This window comes from Hypanus sabinus, chromosome 3 (assembly GCF_030144855.1).
Source record: "Hypanus sabinus isolate sHypSab1 chromosome 3, sHypSab1.hap1, whole genome shotgun sequence".
NCBI lineage: Eukaryota > Metazoa > Chordata > Chondrichthyes > Myliobatiformes > Dasyatidae > Hypanus > Hypanus sabinus.
The window spans coordinates 9,238,060-9,256,481 of NC_082708.1; the positions used below are offsets into that span (position 1 = coordinate 9,238,060).

Here is an 18,422-nt window from a genome sequence, read left to right on the forward strand (position 1 = left end):
TGAACTCAGGAACTTGCCTTGAAGTCTGGTGCCGATGCCACTACACCACCGGCGGGCTAAATAATAAACATACCACATCCTTTTGTGGCATGTGGCCAAGTGGTTAAGGTGTTGGACTAGCGATCTGAAGGTCATGAGTTCGCGCCCCAGCCAGGGTAGCGTGTTGTGTCCTTGAGCAAGGCACTTAATCACACATTGCTCCAGTCCACCCAGCTGAAAATGGGTACCGGCAAAAAAAATGCTGGGGGTTAACCTCGCGATAGACTGGCGTCCTATCTGGGGGAGAGTCTCGTACTCTCTGTTGCTTCACGCCACGGAAACCAGAAATAAGCACCGGCCTGATGAGCCTATATGGCTCGGGACAGACTTTAACCACATCCTTTATTTTGAAACATTTTACAGCTTCAAAACATTTACATCGTCATTGTTTCCAGTTACAACACCATTACAAATTGTAACAATGAACACAGAATGGAAGTTGGAGTTCATTGTTAATAAACTGTCAGCCCACTGAACGCCAATGCTGTCTAGTCAAAATATTTTACTTTTACCATCGTGCCTGTCAGTTGGACATCACTCACATGTGTTGAGAGCTGTGGTTTTTCTTTGTTAGATGTGCATATTACGATTTTTAAAAAAGCATTTAAAATACTGTGCAGTTTTCAGGCCATGTAAAAATTTCCAGCTCAGAGCAGTGGTTGTTCCACACAGCTACAAAAAAATTAGAGGGATTGTCGGCAGATGAGATTAGTTTAGATTGGTAGCATGGTTGGTACTTTAGTCAGTTGCTAGCATGATATATTGGCGGCAAAATCGTGGTGACATTTGCAGGCTGCCCCCAGCACGTTCTCCGACTGGCATAGGTTATTGCCACAAATGGCACATTTCACCTCATGTTTCAATTGCACGTAACAAAGTTAAGCTAATCTAAAAATGTGAATTCACCATCTTTTGAGTAAATAAATGCTTCCTCGTGTAAATGACCAATCATTACTGGAAGGATGTGGCAACTATGGAGAGGGTGTAGAAGAGGTTCACCAAGCAGGCTGCCTGCATTAGAGGGTATGATCTATAAACAAAGTTTGGACAAACTCAGGTTGTTGCATTCTTGGCCCAACATATCGAAGCAGTTACAAAGACGACAGGATGACATCTATATCAGGAGTCTGGTATGTCACCAAAAGCACTTGCAAATTTCTACAGATGTACCAAGGAGAGCATTCTGACTGGCTGCATCGCCGTCTGGTATGGGGAGAGGGGGCTCCTGCACAGGATTGAAATAGGTTGCAGAGAGTTGTAAACTTAGTCAGCTCCATCATGGGCACCAGCCTCCGCAGTATCCAGGTCAAGGAGCGACGGCTCTAAAAGGTGACATCCATTGTCACGGACCTCTAAAACCTAGGTGATACCTTGTTCTCATTGCTACTATCAGGAAGGAGGTACAGAAGCCTGAAGGCACACACTCAATGATTCAGGAACAACTTCTTCCTCTCTGCCATTAGATTTCTGAACGGACCCCAACCACAAACTGTTCCAGCTGCTACCATCCAGGAAGCGGTACCGCAGCATAAAAGCCAGGACCAACGGGTCCAGGACAGCTTCTTCCACCTGGCCATCAGACTGATTTTTCACACTGATACAATTATATTTCTATGTTATATTGACTGTCATGTTGTACATACCATTTATGACAAATTACTACACATTTCGCATTTAGACAGAAACATAACATAAAGATTTTTACTCCTCCTATATGCGAATGATGTAAGAAATAAAGTCGATTCAATTCATTGAACCCATGAACACTACCTACTTCTTCATTCCTATTTTTGAACCTTATTTAATTTAACTTTTTAAATATATATGCTTACAATTAATTTACAGATTTATTATTACGTATTGCAATGTACTGCTCCCACATAACATTTCACGACATATGCCAGTGATATTAAACCTGATTCTGATTCTTCCTAGAGCATTGGAGGCCGAGGAGAGGTCTGATTGAGATTTTTCAAACTATGAGATGCTAGTGTAGACGGTCAGAATCTTTTCTCCTGACAAACACCAGAGGAAGAGAAAGGCCCTTCTAAAAAGCATAGCAATTAAGATGTTATAATGAGCTTGATTTCTTGCTTGCCAAGACAAACTGATGAGAACTAAGCAGTGAGTTAAACAGAAGAGATTGTGCAGATGCTGGAAGACCAGAGGAACGCACACAAAATGCTGGAGGAACCCAACAAATCAGGCAGTCTTTATGGAGAGGAATGAACCAGTTGATAGTTTGGGCTAATACTCTTCATCAGGACTGGAGAAAGGGGGATGAAGCCAGAACAAGCAGGTGGAGGAGGGAAAGGAATACAAACTAATTTGGTGAGGTAAGTGACAGCAGGTGAGTGGGTGGGGGAATTAAGTAAGAAGCTGAGAGGTGATAGGTAGGAGAGGGAAGAGACTGAAGAAGAATAAATCTGATAGGAGAGGAGAATTAAATTGCTTGGATATTTTGCAATTCATGATAGGAAATATTTAATGGTCCAATCTGTCAGCTCAGCACCTTACTTAATGATGTGTAAAGTATCCTGCCTTTAAGCAATGGTTTGTTTATTGGAGATCCTGATCCCATTCCCATCTGAGGAAATGAACACCACTGAATAATAATGCAGGGCAGGGACAAAAGTAAGGATTGTCTTGTTAGCATAACAGGAATGAGTTCCTTCAGTAACTTCTCACATTACGTCAGCATAGGCTAGGAACGCATGGAAACCATGTCAAAGCTTTATATAGTTACTTGATGTAATGAGAAATTGGAGGTGGCTAGCACAGACTTAGTGGGCTGAAAGGCCCATTTCAGAGGACTCGAGGCATTGTTGAGGGTCCACAATCTCTGACCCAGTACCACCAGGAAGGAGGTACTGGAGCATCAGGACTAGGCCTGCCAGACTGGGGAAACAACTTCTTCAGAATCACATTTAATATCACTGACAACTGTCATGAACTTTGTTGTTATATGGCAGCAGTAAGTACATTACAATGCATGATAATAATAAAACTAAATTACGGAAAGTTAAAATTTCAACTCAATAAGTAGTGCAAAAAGAAAAAAAGTAGTGAGGTAGTGTTCATGGGTTCCGTGTCCATTCAGAAATCGATGGCAGAGAGGAAGATGTTATTCCTGAATCGTTGAGTGTGTGCCTTTAGGCTTCTGTACCTCCTTCCTTTTGGTAGCAATGAGAAGAGAACATGCACTGGATGACGGGGGTCCTTAACGATGGATGCCACCTTTTAGAGGCGTGGCTCCTTGAAGAAGTCCTGGATCCTGGAGAGGCTAGTGCTCATGATGGAGCTGACAGAGTTTACAATGTTCTGCAGCTTACTTCAATCCTGTGCAGTGGTCTTCCCAAACTGACGGTGATGCAGAAATTTGTGAGTGTCTTTGGTGATATACCACATCTCCTCAAACTCCTGATGAAGTACCGCCACTCTGTGCCCTCTTTGTAACTGCATGGATACGTTAAGCCCAGGATAGACCCTCAGAGTTGTTGACATTTAGGAACTTGAAATTGCTCACACTTTCCACTATTTATCCCTCGATGAAAGCTGGTGTGGGTGCCATTGTCTTACCCTTTCCGGTCCACAATCAATTTTTTGGTCTTACTATGCCTAGTCATGGGTGTAGAGAGAGTAGAGCAGTGGGCTAGGCACACATCGTTGAGGCGCAAGTGTGTTGATTAGCAGCAAGGTGGAAATATTTTTTCCAATCTGCAGACTGTGGTCTTCCAGTGAGGAAGTCAAGGATCCAGTTACCAAGGGAGGTACAGATGCTCAGATTGGGGAGCTTTTTGATCAGACTTGTAGGAATGATTGTGTTAAATGCTGGGCTGTGGTCAATGAACAGCACCCTGACGTAATATTAATATTGTCCAGGTGTTCCAAGGCCACGTGAGGAGCCGCTAAGATTGCATCCACTGAAGAACTATTGTGGTGATTGGCAAATTGCAGTGGGTCCAGGTCCTTGATCAGTCAGGTGTTGAATCTAGCCATAACCATCCTCTCAAAGTACTTTATCACCATAAATGTGAATGCTACTGGATGACAGTCATTAAGGCAGCTCACTCTGCTCCTCTTGGACACTCAGGCTAAGAAACCCCTGCTACCACCAAGGTCTTGTCACTAGGACAGTGAGCTGTTTACCATTTACCTGTGCTGCACACTACATGTATTTCAGATTGTATTTTATTAACTTATATTTGATAACATTTACGTTTATGTGCTGTGTGTGATATATGTTGTGTGGGTGCAACAGAGTCTGGAGGAACATCGTTTCATTTGGTTGTACATATGGACAGTCAGATAACAATAGCCTTGAACTCTTCGTGACTGTGAATATAAAGATGTTACGGAGGTAAATTGGTAATTGTTTCATTATTAGGACTTAATTCCCTAGGAGAATGAGGGGAAATTTAAGAGAGGTACACAGAATTATGAGGGTTATAGAAAAGGTAAATGTAAACACAAGAGATGCTGGAACTCCAGAGTAACACGTACAAAATAGTGGAGGAAAAGGATAGAGCTACACACAAAGTACGCTGCAGATGCTGTGGTCAAATCAACACGTACTAAAGCTGGATGAACTCAGCAGGTCGGGCAGCATCCGTTGAAAGGAGCAGTCAACGTTTCGGGCCGAGACCCTTCGTCAGGATAGAGCTGATGCTTTGGGTCAAGACATTTCATCAGGACTGGAAATAGACTATTGTGTTGGATCTAACTGTTTAATTGTCATTTTCTTTGTAGTTTAACAACTAATTGTCTGCTTATACTTTATATAATTACTCATATACAATAACTGCCTACCATGACCCCTAGTGGCTATAGTATGCATAACAGCTCAATATGCCTCCAAAGTGTAATTCTGGAAACAACGCACAAAATGCTGGTGGAACGCAGCAGGCCAGGCAGCATCTATAGGAAGAAGCACAGCCTGGCCTGCTGCATTCCACCAGCATTTTGTTTCCAGCATCTGCAGATTTCCTCGAGTTTGCATATAATTCTGGAAAGCTCTGGAAACTTTGCCTTAAGTGACAAAGTTGTTGCTGATTGGTCATTTTGTTATTGCAGTATTGACTAACTACTTTCTAATTGTATTATTATTAGCTACAAATTAGAATGTCCCTATGGGTATAAAATAGCTGTTTTGTGCAAGGTATCAACTTCTGTTCTTGGATCTTAGATCTTGGATCTTGGATTCCTGTCACTGTATGTTCAATTTCTTCAGTTCTATCAAATCTTGATAAAGTTATCATGAAGCAACACATTTTGTGCCTTGTTCCCTGACTTCTAAAAGAACTTTGGATTTTAAACACCAGAATCGAGCAGCCATGACTATGGAGAGTCACAGAGTCATAGAACACCACAGCACAGAAACAGGCCTTTTGGCCCATCTGGTCTGTGCTGAATTATTATTCTGACTAGTCCCATCAACCCGCACCTAAATCATAACCCTCTATGCCCTCCCATCCATGTACCTACCCAAACTTTGCGCTTAAGTGTTGAAATCGAACCTACATCCAACATGTCTGCTGGCAGCTTGTTCCACACTCTCACCATTCTCTGAGCGATGCACTATCAATAATTCCAAAAGACTGGAAGTAGAGTAAATACTGAAAGGCTTCTACTAGCAGTAAATTCCTAATCTATTGAACCTTTCCCTATAACTCAGGTTCTCAGTTTCCAGCAACATCCAGGCAAAACAATCGAGGTTCAATTCTTGCTGCTGCCTCTAAAGAGTTTGTAGATTCTCCCCATGACTGCAAGTTTACTCCAGGTCCTCCGGTTTCCTCCCACACTACAAAGGTGTAGGGGTTAGGTTCAGTTAGTTGTGGGCATCAGAAGTGTGGAGACACTTATGGGCTGCCCAGCACAACCCTCGCTGAATCGATCTGACACAAAATGATGCAGTTCACCGTGTTTCAACGTGCTTGTGACAAATAAGGCTAATCTCTTTTAAAGTTTTTCTCTGTGATCTTTCAATTATCTTGATGTCTTTTCCACATGTAGCTGACCAGAACCACACACAATATCCTGCATCTGGCCTCGCCAATGATCATACGTCCTGCTTGCTTGTTCTCTGGGTGTTTGCCTTAAACGTCTTTCTTGTGATTGCAAGACGCTGTCGGTAATACAAGTTCGGTTCACTGGTGAGACCAACGGCAGGGAAGCTGCATGGCCCAGGACCTCATCGCTGCGGCCGTCCAAGGAGGAGGTGCCGGAGGTGGTGTGGCAGTGTGGGAGGGAACAGAGGTGCCGGGATCTGCGCTGGGTCAGGGGCTGGCTGGCTTTCCCGCCAGGGCTGCTCTCCAGTGATCACTCCTGGATGACAAGCTGCGTTGTTTTAGTCTGTGGCTGACCCACTGCGAGATGAGGAACTGCTGCCAGCTTGTTCTTGCAGAAACATGGCTCCAGAACAACATCCCATGTACCATCAATCTTCAGGCCATGCCACTCAGGGACTTGTGTTAATATTATTTTGTGATTGTGTGTACTATTGATACCAGATGTACTGGGTGTGATTGCATGTACCATGTGTTGTACCTTGGCACCAGTGAAGTGCTGTTGTGTTTAGCTGTATACATATTGAACGACAATTAAACTTGAACTTATACAACTTCAACATAACATCCTGACTCTTGTACTCAATACATTGAGTTATTAATCTGGAGTAAGACACAAGAAACCAGAGGAACCCAATGGGCTAAGCAGCAGCTGTGAGGAAAGACAGATACTGCTGACATTTCAGTGTTTCAAACCCTGCATCAGGACTATGAGGAGTGATAACTCCAGATCAGAATCAACAGCAAAATGGTTTCCAGTTCTACATATCTTTGGCAACAAATGTAAAGATACTGTATAATTCTGTTAAGGACCAACATTATGTATTGTGAATTTGCTGTGGTGTGGTAGTGTGACGTACAACAACATTCAACAACCATAAAGAATTACGTATATATATATTAAAAAATATATAAAAGCCAGTGAAGTTAGACATTAAAGACCATAAGAGTTAGGAGCAAAATCAGGACATCTGGCCCATCGAGTCCACTCTGCCATTCCATCATGGCTGATTTATTATCTCTCTCAACCCCATTCCCCTGCCTTCTCCCTGTAACCTTTGACATCATTACTAATCAAAAACATATCAACCTCTGCTTTAAGTATACCCAACGACTTGACCGCCACAGCAATGGATTCCACAGAGTGAGGTGAACTACGTGTGCCTGTCTGGACACGCCCCCTGCTGACTGCTCCTGTGGCTCCTCCCACAGACCCCTGTATAAAGGCGATCAAGGCCTGAGCCCGGCCTCTCAGTCTCCAGGATGTAGTATGGTGGTCACTCACTGCTTGTTCCTTCTTCCAGTCAATAAAAGCCGATATCTCGCCTTTACGTCTCAGAGTGAGTTATTGATGTTGCATCACAGAGTCACCTCCCTCTGGCTAAAGAAATTCCTCCTCATCCCTGTTCTAAAGGGTCATCCTTCTATTCTGAGGCTGTGCCATCTGGTCCTTCACTATCAAAAAATAATTTTTGGAGGGATGTGTTTAGAATATTATCTAAAGTTATAGATGTGGATGTTCAACCTAATCCACTTACAGCAATTTTTGGGATTATTCCAGAGGAAGCAAGCAAAGTGTCTGCTTCTGCTCAACATGTGATAGCTTTTTCAACTTTACTGGCTAGGACAGCTATCTTGCTACACTGGAAAGAATTTAACCCACCTACTGTTTTTTATTGGCTCTCCTCCATTATGTCATGTCTAAGCTTGGAGAAAATTAGAAGTTTGACATTTGATACATCCTTTAATTTTGAACAAGTCTGGCGACCTTTTATTCAATATTTTCACATGATTTAATTTATTTTTATTTATTTATTTTTATTTATTCTCTTTGGGGAAAATCCTTATCCATGAGGGTTCAGAAATGACTGGAAGGATGTGGTTTTTCCTCTCTCTCTGTTTTTTCTAATTTTATCCTCAATTGGACTGCCGAATCTTTCTTTTTCTTTCCTTTTTTTCTCTTTCTTTTTTTTTGCTTTTTGTTTCAGTTTAGTTAGTGGGGTTTTTTTTCCCTTATCAATAAAATTTCCAATCTTTTTTTTATGATTCTTATGAGTTGTAGTTTTTTTTTACCATTGTATATATAACAGCGTAATATTTTACTTATTTGATTTTGATATTATATACTTTTTGTTTTTACTGTTGCTGTTTATATGCCTTTTATATTATCTACTTGTTAAACTCCTCTTCCGATTTGTATATTCTTTATTTGGAAATCAATGAAAAAGATTGAAAAATGAAATGAAATGAAATGAAATAGACTATCCCACTAAAGGAAACGTCCTCGGCACGTCCACTCTGTCTAGGCCTTTTCAAAATTCAACAGGTTTCATTCTAAACTCCAGCAAATACAGGCCAAAGAGCCAAGAAACCCTCAAAGCCATCAAAAGACAGACATGGAATAAAATGTGCATAAATAAATAAGTACTTTGTCCAACTTGCACAAAAATACATTAAAAAACACATAACACAGAGAAAAAGTTAATTTAGTACATTAAGCTGAATCCAAAGGCTTATCTTGAACAAGTCAGTCACGTTTCATTTACTTCAACTCTGCCTTGAAGCGTAGCTTCATTTTATATTCAGAACAGTTTTCAAATACATTTCATTGCATTCAAATGGTTAGAAAGTTAATGTAGTATAAATACATTGATTTCCTCTTTAAAACTTATCTCTTTATCTGAGGTTTTGGTTGTCTGCCCAATTAACTACCTATGTGGCTTAAAGCCAGTTTTTTTTTTGATAATGATCCTTTGAACATATGGTTTGACTTTTACAGTTGTGTACAAAGAGATGTGTTGCTATGTTGGGTAACATCGCTGACGGAGTAAAACAGAAACAAGACTAAGCCCAAGTGATTCTGCAGATGCTGGAAATCTTGAGTAACAAACACAAAATACTGGAGGAAATCAGCTGGTCTGCCAGCATCATCCATAGACTTGAATGGAAGATGATGCTTTAAGTGCCCCTAATGTATCTGTCTCTACCACCAACATGACAGCACATTTCACACACCCACCACTCACTGTGTAAAAATTACCTCAGGTGTCTTCCCAATACTTCCCTCCAAATATCTTAAAATTATGCCCCCTGGTATTAGCCATTTCCACCTTGGAAGAAAGTCTTTGGGTACCCACTCTATCCATGTCTCTTATACATCTCTGTTGTCACCTCTCATCCTCCTTCATGAGTGAAGGGGTGGAGATATGTCTCTAGCAAAGGAGTTGTAAGGCGCCAATTCCCTCTGCTAACCTGCAAGTCACCCTTGGGCAAGGTGTAGCACCTGCTTGGCCCCCAATCACGGTCACATGAAGCAGGTGGTGGATGGTCGTATGAGCAGCCGGTGAATATCACAAGTCCTGGTTATGTGACCATTGACACCAGGCAGACAATCTCTGAAGAGTATTGATAATGGCTGGGGTCAACCTTCTTGTAAAGACACAGCCCAGAAGAAGCCAATGGCAAACCATTTCTGTAGAAAAAATTGCCAAGAACAATCATGGTCACGAAAGGACCATGATCGCCCATGTCATATGACACAGCACATAATGAAGATGATGACCTTAGACTGTAAACCATAGGTTCAAAGTTCAAAGTAAATTTATTATCGAAGTACAAATAATGTATCATATACAACCCTGAGATTCTTCTTCTTGTGGGCATGCTCTATAAATCTATAACAGAATAATAATCAATGGGCATTCTCTATAAATCTATAATGGAAATATAATCAATGGAAGACCGCACCAATAGGGCATTCAATCAGTGTGCAAAAGCCAACAAACTGTGTAAATACAAAAAGAAGAAACAATAATAATAAATAAGTAATAAATATTGAGAATATGAAATGAAGAGTCCTTCAAAGCGAGTCCACAGATTGTGGGAACATTTCAGTGATGGGACAAGTGAAGTTGAGTGAAGTTGTCCCATTTGGTTCAAGATCCTGATTGTTGAGGGGTAATAACTATTCCTGAACCTGGTGGTGCGAGTCCTGAGGCTCCTGTTCTTTCATCCTGATGGCAGCAGTGAGAAGGGAGCATGTCCCAGGTGGTCAATGTCTCTGATGACTAATGCTGCTTTCTTGCATCAATGCTTTGTGTAGATGTGCTGAACTGCAGGAAGGGCTTTACCCGTGATGTACTGAGCTGTATACACTACTTTTTGTAGAACTTTCTGTTCAGGGGTACTGGTGTTTCCACACCAGGCCATGATGCAGCCAGACAATACACTCTGCACTACACATCTGTATAAATTTGTCAAAGTTTTACATGTTGTGCCACATCTTTGCAAACTCCAAAGGAAGCAGAGGCACTGCTGTGCTTTCTTCATAATTGCACTTACATGCTGGGCCCAAAGCAGATCCTCTGAAATAATTTACAGTTGCTGACCCTTTCCAGCTCTGATCCAGAGGTGGACAGGGTCAGCATGGGAGCAGAGTTAGAAGCAAAAGACATAGGAGCTGAATTAGGATATTCAGCCCATCGATTCTGTTCCACCAGTTCATCATTCTCCCATTCTCCTGCCCTCTCCCCATTACCCTCATCGTCCTTACTGGTTAAAATATGCACAATATTGAGACAGGAGGAACCAAAACCATATAATAAAGAGTATAGACAGGGCCTTGACTTAATTTCTCATCTATAATACTGTCTGGTCGTGCAGTGCTCAGTGCATACATGCACAACATTGGCACACCGTCGGCAAAGGAACTCATAAGCCTCTAGGCTGGGCTCAAATCCCCACCACCATGTTCAGGAACAGTTATTCTCCCCCCAGCCATCAGCCTCTTGAACCAGATAACTTCACTCACCCCTCTGGTGACATATATGTATTTTGATCATAACTTTACTTCGAAATTTTGAACTTTGAAGCACCTCACCCTAAACCTGTGACCTCCAGATTCAAGACTGTTTAATGCCATTTCCAGTACATAAATGTAAAGGAGAACGAAATAATTGCTAGTCTGTATCTGATGAAGCACAAAAGAAAACACAATAATAAATTAAAACCAATAAATAGCTCTTAATTCTGCAGCTCTGGATAAAAGACAGTGCACATTCACCTTGTCTATGCCCATTGAGATGGTCCCGCCCTGTTTAACCTCCCTCCAGTCCCAGCAACACCCTCACATCTCTCTGCTGTACTCTCCAGCTTTCCGGGTGGTCCCACACCACCAGGTTCAGGAGCAGTTCCCACCCTACAACCATCAGGCTCCTGACCCAGAGTGGGTAACTTCATTCACCTCGTCCCTGACCTGATTCCACAATCACAGAATAATTTCAAGCACCATACAACTCATGTTTTCAGTATTCTTTTTGTTTTGCACATTGGTTGTTTGTCAGTCCTTATTTAAATGTAGTTTTTAAAAAAAAAATTCATAGATACAGCACAGTAACAGGCCTATCTGCCCAGCAAGCCTGGGCCACCCATGTGAGTAATTAACCTACTAATCTGTATGTCTTTGAAATGCGGGAGGAAACCGGAGCTGCCGGAGGAAACCCATGTGGTGACGGGGAGAACGTTTGAACTCCCTACAGACAGAGAACCGGGCCACTGGCGCTGTAACACGGTTGTGCTATCCACTGTGCTGCCTCAGATTCATAAATTCCATTGGTATTTCTTTATTCTCCTGTAAATGCACCCAAGAAAACATTCTGTGACTTTGAGCTCAATGGAGATTTTCCTGCGTTCTCTGCTCTCCCGTTAGGATAAGTACCTGCTGGGTCACCTGGGGGAATTACCCTGCACTTGAGAGCAATCCCATGGATTTCCGCAATTCCCGGGCGAACAAGGAAGACATTGGGCCTTTGGCCGCGGTCAGGGCGCAGCTTTACGGTCCCACCGGAGAGAGCGAGAGGAATTGAGGGAGATAAGGGGGCAGGAAGGGAGAGAGTAAGAGATGGAGAGATGGTGGGACAGGGAGAGGGGGAGAGAAAAGGAGAGAGACAGAGAGAGGGGCAGACAGAGAAGAGAGGAAGAGAGAGAGATCATTAAACCCTGTGAGGGCGGCACCTTCCTCAGTGCGGCACAGGACGCGAACGCGTTAAAATGCCGATAATACCAGCAGAAAAATATACCGGAACTCTCAGCAGGTGAGGCGCTTCTCCTGACCAGCACTTTCCGGTTTTATTTCAGATTCCCAGCATCTGCACAAGTCCTGATGAAGGTCTCGGCCACAATCCGAGAGCCACAAGCAACTTCATAGTTTGCTGCCTGACATTCAGAGTCACCCTCGCATTTTGAGTGTGCTGCACTTTTGAAATATTTAGTTACAACACAGCTTGTGTTAGAGAGCGGAGAAATCGGGGAACTGGAGCCAGTCTCTGGAATGAGGCCAGCCCCTTCGTTCCCCGGCGTTGCACAGATCCGTCCCGGGCGGAATCTACCCCTTTCCCATCGCTCACAGCCCACGACGAGCCGAGGAGACGATTCCGCTCTGACATTTCAGCGGGATCCCCTGCGTCGTTCTTGTCGGGGCAAATGGAATACTTCCCGTAGTCTGCAATCGCTCACGGTCCCCGCCACAACGTCTTCAAAACCATCGCTAACTCTCCCAGCAAGGAATTTAAGGATCTGAGACATTCCGATAGTTCAACGTGCTCGAATATAGCTCTCCGTGCAGTTACCAAACAAAACGATTTCACCATCCCGGTCATGTCAATATATCATCGTAAACACAGGAGATTCTGCAGATGCTGGAAATCTGGAGCAACACACACAAAATGCTGGAGGAACTCGGCAAATCAGGCAGCATCTATTCACATCCTTCTACCCCGTTACTTTCCAAGGTCTCGGCCCGAAACGTCGGCTGATTATTCCCTTCCAGAGATGCCGCCTGACTTGCAGAGTTCCTCCAGCATTTTGTGAGTGTTGCTCGATACATATTGTCCCTCTGCCTGCCGCGTTTCTCGTGGAGGACTTTCAGTTCACGTACGTAATAGATCAGTAGATTAAAATCCCAACTGCAAAATGAACGGGAAAGCATTTGACCAACACAAACACACAAAATGCTGAAGGACGCGGCACATCAGGCAGCATCTACAAAGAGTCATTCCGAGTTCCTCCAGCATTTGCGCGTTTTACTCTGGATTTCCAGCATCTGCAGAAATCTCGTGTTTATGATCTGCGGAATCTCTTGTGTTTTGAGTACCTGAAGAATAGTTGTCCCTTTTTTAAGAAACATAGCTACGGCTCAGCGCCGTTGGACATCAGGGTACCGGGAACACACTAAGAGGGTTCTCCCCGTGTCCGCACACCAACTCAAGCAAGGCTGACTTCCCCGCAACTTCAAGATCTCAATGTTCTGTTTTAAGCCTAACCGAGTCGGAAATCGGGACACTCCGGTTTCGGAAGACCGGATTTGTGAGAGTCTTGGTTTCTAAGAGACTCCACTCTCTCGTCAAGCCTTCACCCAACCCCCTGCCCATTCTCGGTTAGTACAGCCAGGTCACTGGTCAATTACAGTCAAACTCGCAGACAAGCGCACCGGAACTGTAATCGATTGTCCTTCTCAAAGCAAGCGGCGAGTGATCGATACAGGCGCAATAAAAGACAGATGTAGCGATCTCAGCAGCCGGACAGAAAATAAAATCTTTGCAAATTCCTTCTAACTTTTTTTCTCCTTACCTGTTAGTTCCAGGGAACGTGCCTCGCAAAAGTTCGGAAAGGCGCAAAGACTCAGTTCTAACACAAATTAGTCCATCAATTGAGGATTATTGTTGAAATCCACAGCCGCGTTCTCCTCTCTCTCTCTGCGCTGTGATTTATACTGAATACCATCCCACTTAGAACCTCTCTCTCTCCCCCTCTCTCTCTCTACTGCCAGATCCCGGTTATATCGACTACACAAATTCCTTTGAAGTGGATGATGTCAGGCGATATTAGCATAACAAAGCGCTTTAGCGTTTAAAAAAGCGCCAGCCCTGTTCGTTTCCCTGCTTTTTTAAAATTAAACACAAATTCTGGGTGGAGTTAGTTAGTCGCACGGGCGGGTGGCGGCTCGGGACTGAGCGCTAGCCCGAATCCAGCCGCTAACTCTCCGGGATCCGCAAACTCACCGCAGTTACTTTAGTGAATTAAATACATTTTTTTTTAAAGATACCACCTTTTGTAAGGACATCACAGTTGAGAAACAAACTGCTTGAGGTCCTCGGTCAGGGTTGGGATTCATGCAAGAATTATCTTTATGAATGTGGAATTTGCCTGTTAGAATATTTCCTCTTGAGAATTCGGCATTTCGGTCACATAAATCACCCCTCATCTAATTCCACCTCTCTCTCGCTCTCTTCCGTGCTCTTTCTCTCTTTTCCCTTGTTCTCGCTTTTTTCTCTCTCTTTCTCCATTTCCTCCTCATTCTATCTCCCCCTCTCCCTTACTCTCTCTCTCTCTTACCCTCGCTCTCTCTCTCACTCACCCTCTCGGCCCCTTACTCTCTCATCTCTATTTTTTCCCTTCTCTCTATTTTTCTCCCTCACTGCCTGCCCCCTCTCTCTTTCTCCCCCTCTCTCTTTCTCCCCCCTCTCTCCCTCCCTTTCTCTCTCTCCTGCGATGTCCATTCTCCTCGTTTGTAACTCCTTTTGTCAGCCCCCACCCCTTTAACCGACGTGAGCATGAATTTCTGCCTTGGATATGTACCGGTCACTCTCATCCTTCTCTCTAACTTTCCCCCCTTCACCGCCCGCCCTCCCCCTTTAAAATAACCCGCATGGTAGAAACGTTTATAACTGCAACGCTAGTAAACGAAACTCCGAGATATGGATAGCGCCTCTCAGGACATCTAAGCCCATCTTAGAACGGATGGAGTTCAGACGCTGTGGTAAAGTAGCAGGAAAGGCGGCACAGCAAGATCCCACTCAGCGGATTCGGGGAGACGCCAGACTCTGGAATCCGGAGCATTAACAATCTACTCGGGCTCTTGTCCCCTCCACAGGAAAGAGGTGGAGAGAGGGTGCGGAGATTTACCAGGGTGCTGCCTGGGCTTGTCCTGTGGAGATATGTTGAGTGATCTAGGGCTTTCTTTTTTGGAGCTAATGAGGATAAGAGGTGAATTGACAGAGGAATAAGATGTGGACAGCCAGGAACTTTTCCCAGGGTTGGAAATAACTCATACAGGGAGTCATAATTTTCAAGATGATTGGAGGACAATATAGGTGGGATGTCAGAGGTAAGTTTATACAGTATCTTTATCCTTTTACAGAGAGCGGTGGGTGCAGGAACACGCTACATTAGAGGCAGATACAGTAGGAATATTTAAGAAACACTTAGAAAAATTATAGCACATTATAGAAAAATGGAGGGTATATAAGAGGGAAGGATTAGATTGGTCTTAGAGTAAGTTAAAACAGGGGTTCCTAAACTGGGGTCCACAGATTCCCAAGGGCTCTATGGATAGACTTCAGGGGTTCCATGAACTTGGATGGAAAAATGCCTTTATTTTCACTGACCTCTGACTAAAATCTAGCTTGCTTTCTTTCTTTCACTGCTTTAAAAATATTTTGATAACTTTATTTTAATGTAATTGATTGCTTTTGTAATCCTATGTATTTTATTTTATATATTTAAGCATATAATTCTGAGAAGGGGGTCCATAGGCTTCATTGGACTGCCAAAGGGCTCCATGGCCTTTGGGAACTCATTGACCACCCTCTGCCCCTCGTGTTCCTGTTTATTCTCTTCCCTTGCACCTTAATTTCTCTTTCCCAATTCTAGGGGAAAAAAATAAACTGCGCATCCACTCTGTCTAAGCCCCTATACGCAGCCTGATAAATTCACCTCTGTCACATACACCCTGAAGAAAACACTCCTATCCTGCTCAACCTCCCTCCATAACTCAGTCCCTTGAGTCCCAGCCACATCCTTATAAATCTCTTTTGCACTCTTTCCAGAGTGGCATCATTCCTGTAGCAACCTCACCGGCATCTTTCCAACTGCAACTGGATCTTGGGAGAGACGACGAGGGCACAAAGCTCACACCAATTTGTACTTTTTGTCCGTGACTGGGTTTCCACCCATTGCACCATCTGAAGGGTCTCGGCCTGAAACGTCTACCATTCATTCCCCTCCATAGACGCTGCCTGACCTGCTGAGTTCCTCCAGCATCTTGTGCGTGTTACTCTGGATTTCCAGCATCTGCAGAATCTCTTACATTCATCATACAGCTGACCAACTGTCTTTTAAAAGTTGTTCTTGTACCTGCCTCAGCTGCTTCCTCTGGCAGATCATTTCACATAGATAGCACGCTTCGGTAAAAAAAAAGTTGCCCCTCAAGTTCCTCTTAAATCTTACCCCTCTCACCTTAAACTTGTGCCCTCTGGTACTTGATTCCTCAACTCAGGGGAAAAGATTGAGTGTACTCATCCTATCTATGTCCCTCATGATTTTATGCACCTCTATGATTTATTTATTTATTGGGATACAGCTCACAATAGCCCCTTCCAGCCCTTCGAGCTGCATCGCCCACTAACCTCCAACTTAACCCTAGCCTAATCGTGGGACAACTTACAATGACCAATTAACCTACTAACCAATGCATCTTTGGACTGTGGGAGGAAACCAGAGCACCCGGAGAAAATCACAAAGTAAAATCTGCAGATGCTGGAAATCCGAACAACACACACAAAATGCTGAAGGAACTCAGTAGGTCAGGCAGCATCTATGTTTGCTGAAATATCAACTGTGCTTTTTTCCATAGATGCTGCCTGACCTGTTGAGTTCCTCCAGTATTTTGTGTATGTCATCCAGAGAAAATCCACATATTCCATGAAGCGGGCATACAGACTCCTCACAGATGACGTCAGAATTGAACACCAAACTCCAACAGTCCAAGTTGAAATAGCATTGTATTAACCACTACGCCACTGTGACCCCGATAGTGTAGATCACTCCTCAGTATCCTACATCTGAAGGAATAAAGTCCTAGCCTGCACAACTTCTCCCTATAAGTCAGTCCATCGAGTCCTGGTGATCTTTTCTGCATTATTTCTAGTTTAATAACATCTTTCATACAGCAGGGACCAAAACTGAACCCAATATTCCAAGTGCAGCCTCACCAGTGTCTTGTACAACCATCATCTCCTCATCTTTTATACTCAATGATAATTGAACGAGAAATGGAATTGGTTTATTGTTGTCTCATGTACCATGGTGAAGTGAAAAGGTTATTCATTACACATCAAATCATTACACAGTGCATTGAAGTAGAACAAGACAAAATAATAACAATTCAGAATAAAGTGGACAATCTACAGATAAAGTGCAGTGCAGGTAAATAACAAAGTGCAAGATCATAACAAATTCAAATTCAAATTCAAATCAAAGTCATTATCAAAGAACGTATATGTCACCATATGCTACCCCGAGATTCATTTTCTTGCAGGCATTCACAGTAGATACAAAGCAACACAACAGGATCGAAGAAAAACTGCACAGAACAAAGATGGACAAATCACCAATGTGTAAATGACAATAAATTGTGCAAATACAAAAAAGAAATAATAATAAATGAACAATGAATATTGAGAACATGAGTCCGTAGACTGTGGAATCAGTTCAGTGTTTGGGTTGTTCACTCTGGTTCAGGATCCTAATTAAAAGAAAGACTGCAGATGCTGGAAATCCAAAGCAACACACACAAAATGCTGAAGGAATTCAGCAGGTCAGGCAGCATCTGTGGAAAAGAGTAAATAGTCGACGCTTCGGGCCAAGACCATTCATCAGGGCTGCTGAAGGGTATCGGCCCAAAACGTTGACTGTACTCTTTTCCAGAGATGCTGCCTGGCCTGCTGAGTTCCTCCAGCACTTTGTGTGTGTTGCTCGGTACAGGAGCCCGATGGCTGAGGAGTAACAAGGTAGATCGTGAGGCCAAGAGTCCATCTTATTGTACAAGAGGTCTGTTCAAGAGTCTGAAGTAGTCCTTGAGGGCTGGTGGTATTTGCCTTTTGACCTTGATGTGAGGGGTGGAGAAGAGAGGATGTGTGGGATGGTGGGGTCTTTAATTATGCTGTCTGTTTTACAAAAGCAGCAAGGAAAGTAGACAGAATCCATGGAGGGAGGTCGGTTTCAAAATCAGAATCAGAATTAGAATTGTTTATTATCACTGACAGGAGTTGTGAAATTTATTTTGTGGCAGCTGTACAGTGCAAGACACAAAGCATTACTACAAGTTACAATAAGAAATATAAAAAAATAAATAAGTTGTGCAAAAAGAGCCGAAGAGCGAGGCAGCATTCAAGGGTTCATGGACTGTTCGTAAATCAATACTGGACAGGAAGAAGCTGTTCCTAAAAGAGGGAGAGTTGTTCTTCAGGCTCCTGTATCTCC

At 43.2% G+C, this 18,422-nt stretch overlaps 1 protein-coding gene across 1 annotated transcript in view; it reads right to left on the reverse strand.

The window, feature by feature from the left end:
* The window catches only part of wnt11 (wingless-type MMTV integration site family, member 11), a 67,222-nt gene extending 53,324 nt beyond the window's left edge, over window positions 1-13,898 (reverse strand). The window contains exon 1 of the mRNA XM_059963268.1: window positions 13,731-13,898. The gene's annotated coding sequence lies outside the window, so the exon portion shown is untranslated. The remainder of the gene's footprint in view (window positions 1-13,730) is intronic.
* Window positions 13,899-18,422: the final 4,524 nt, after the last annotated feature.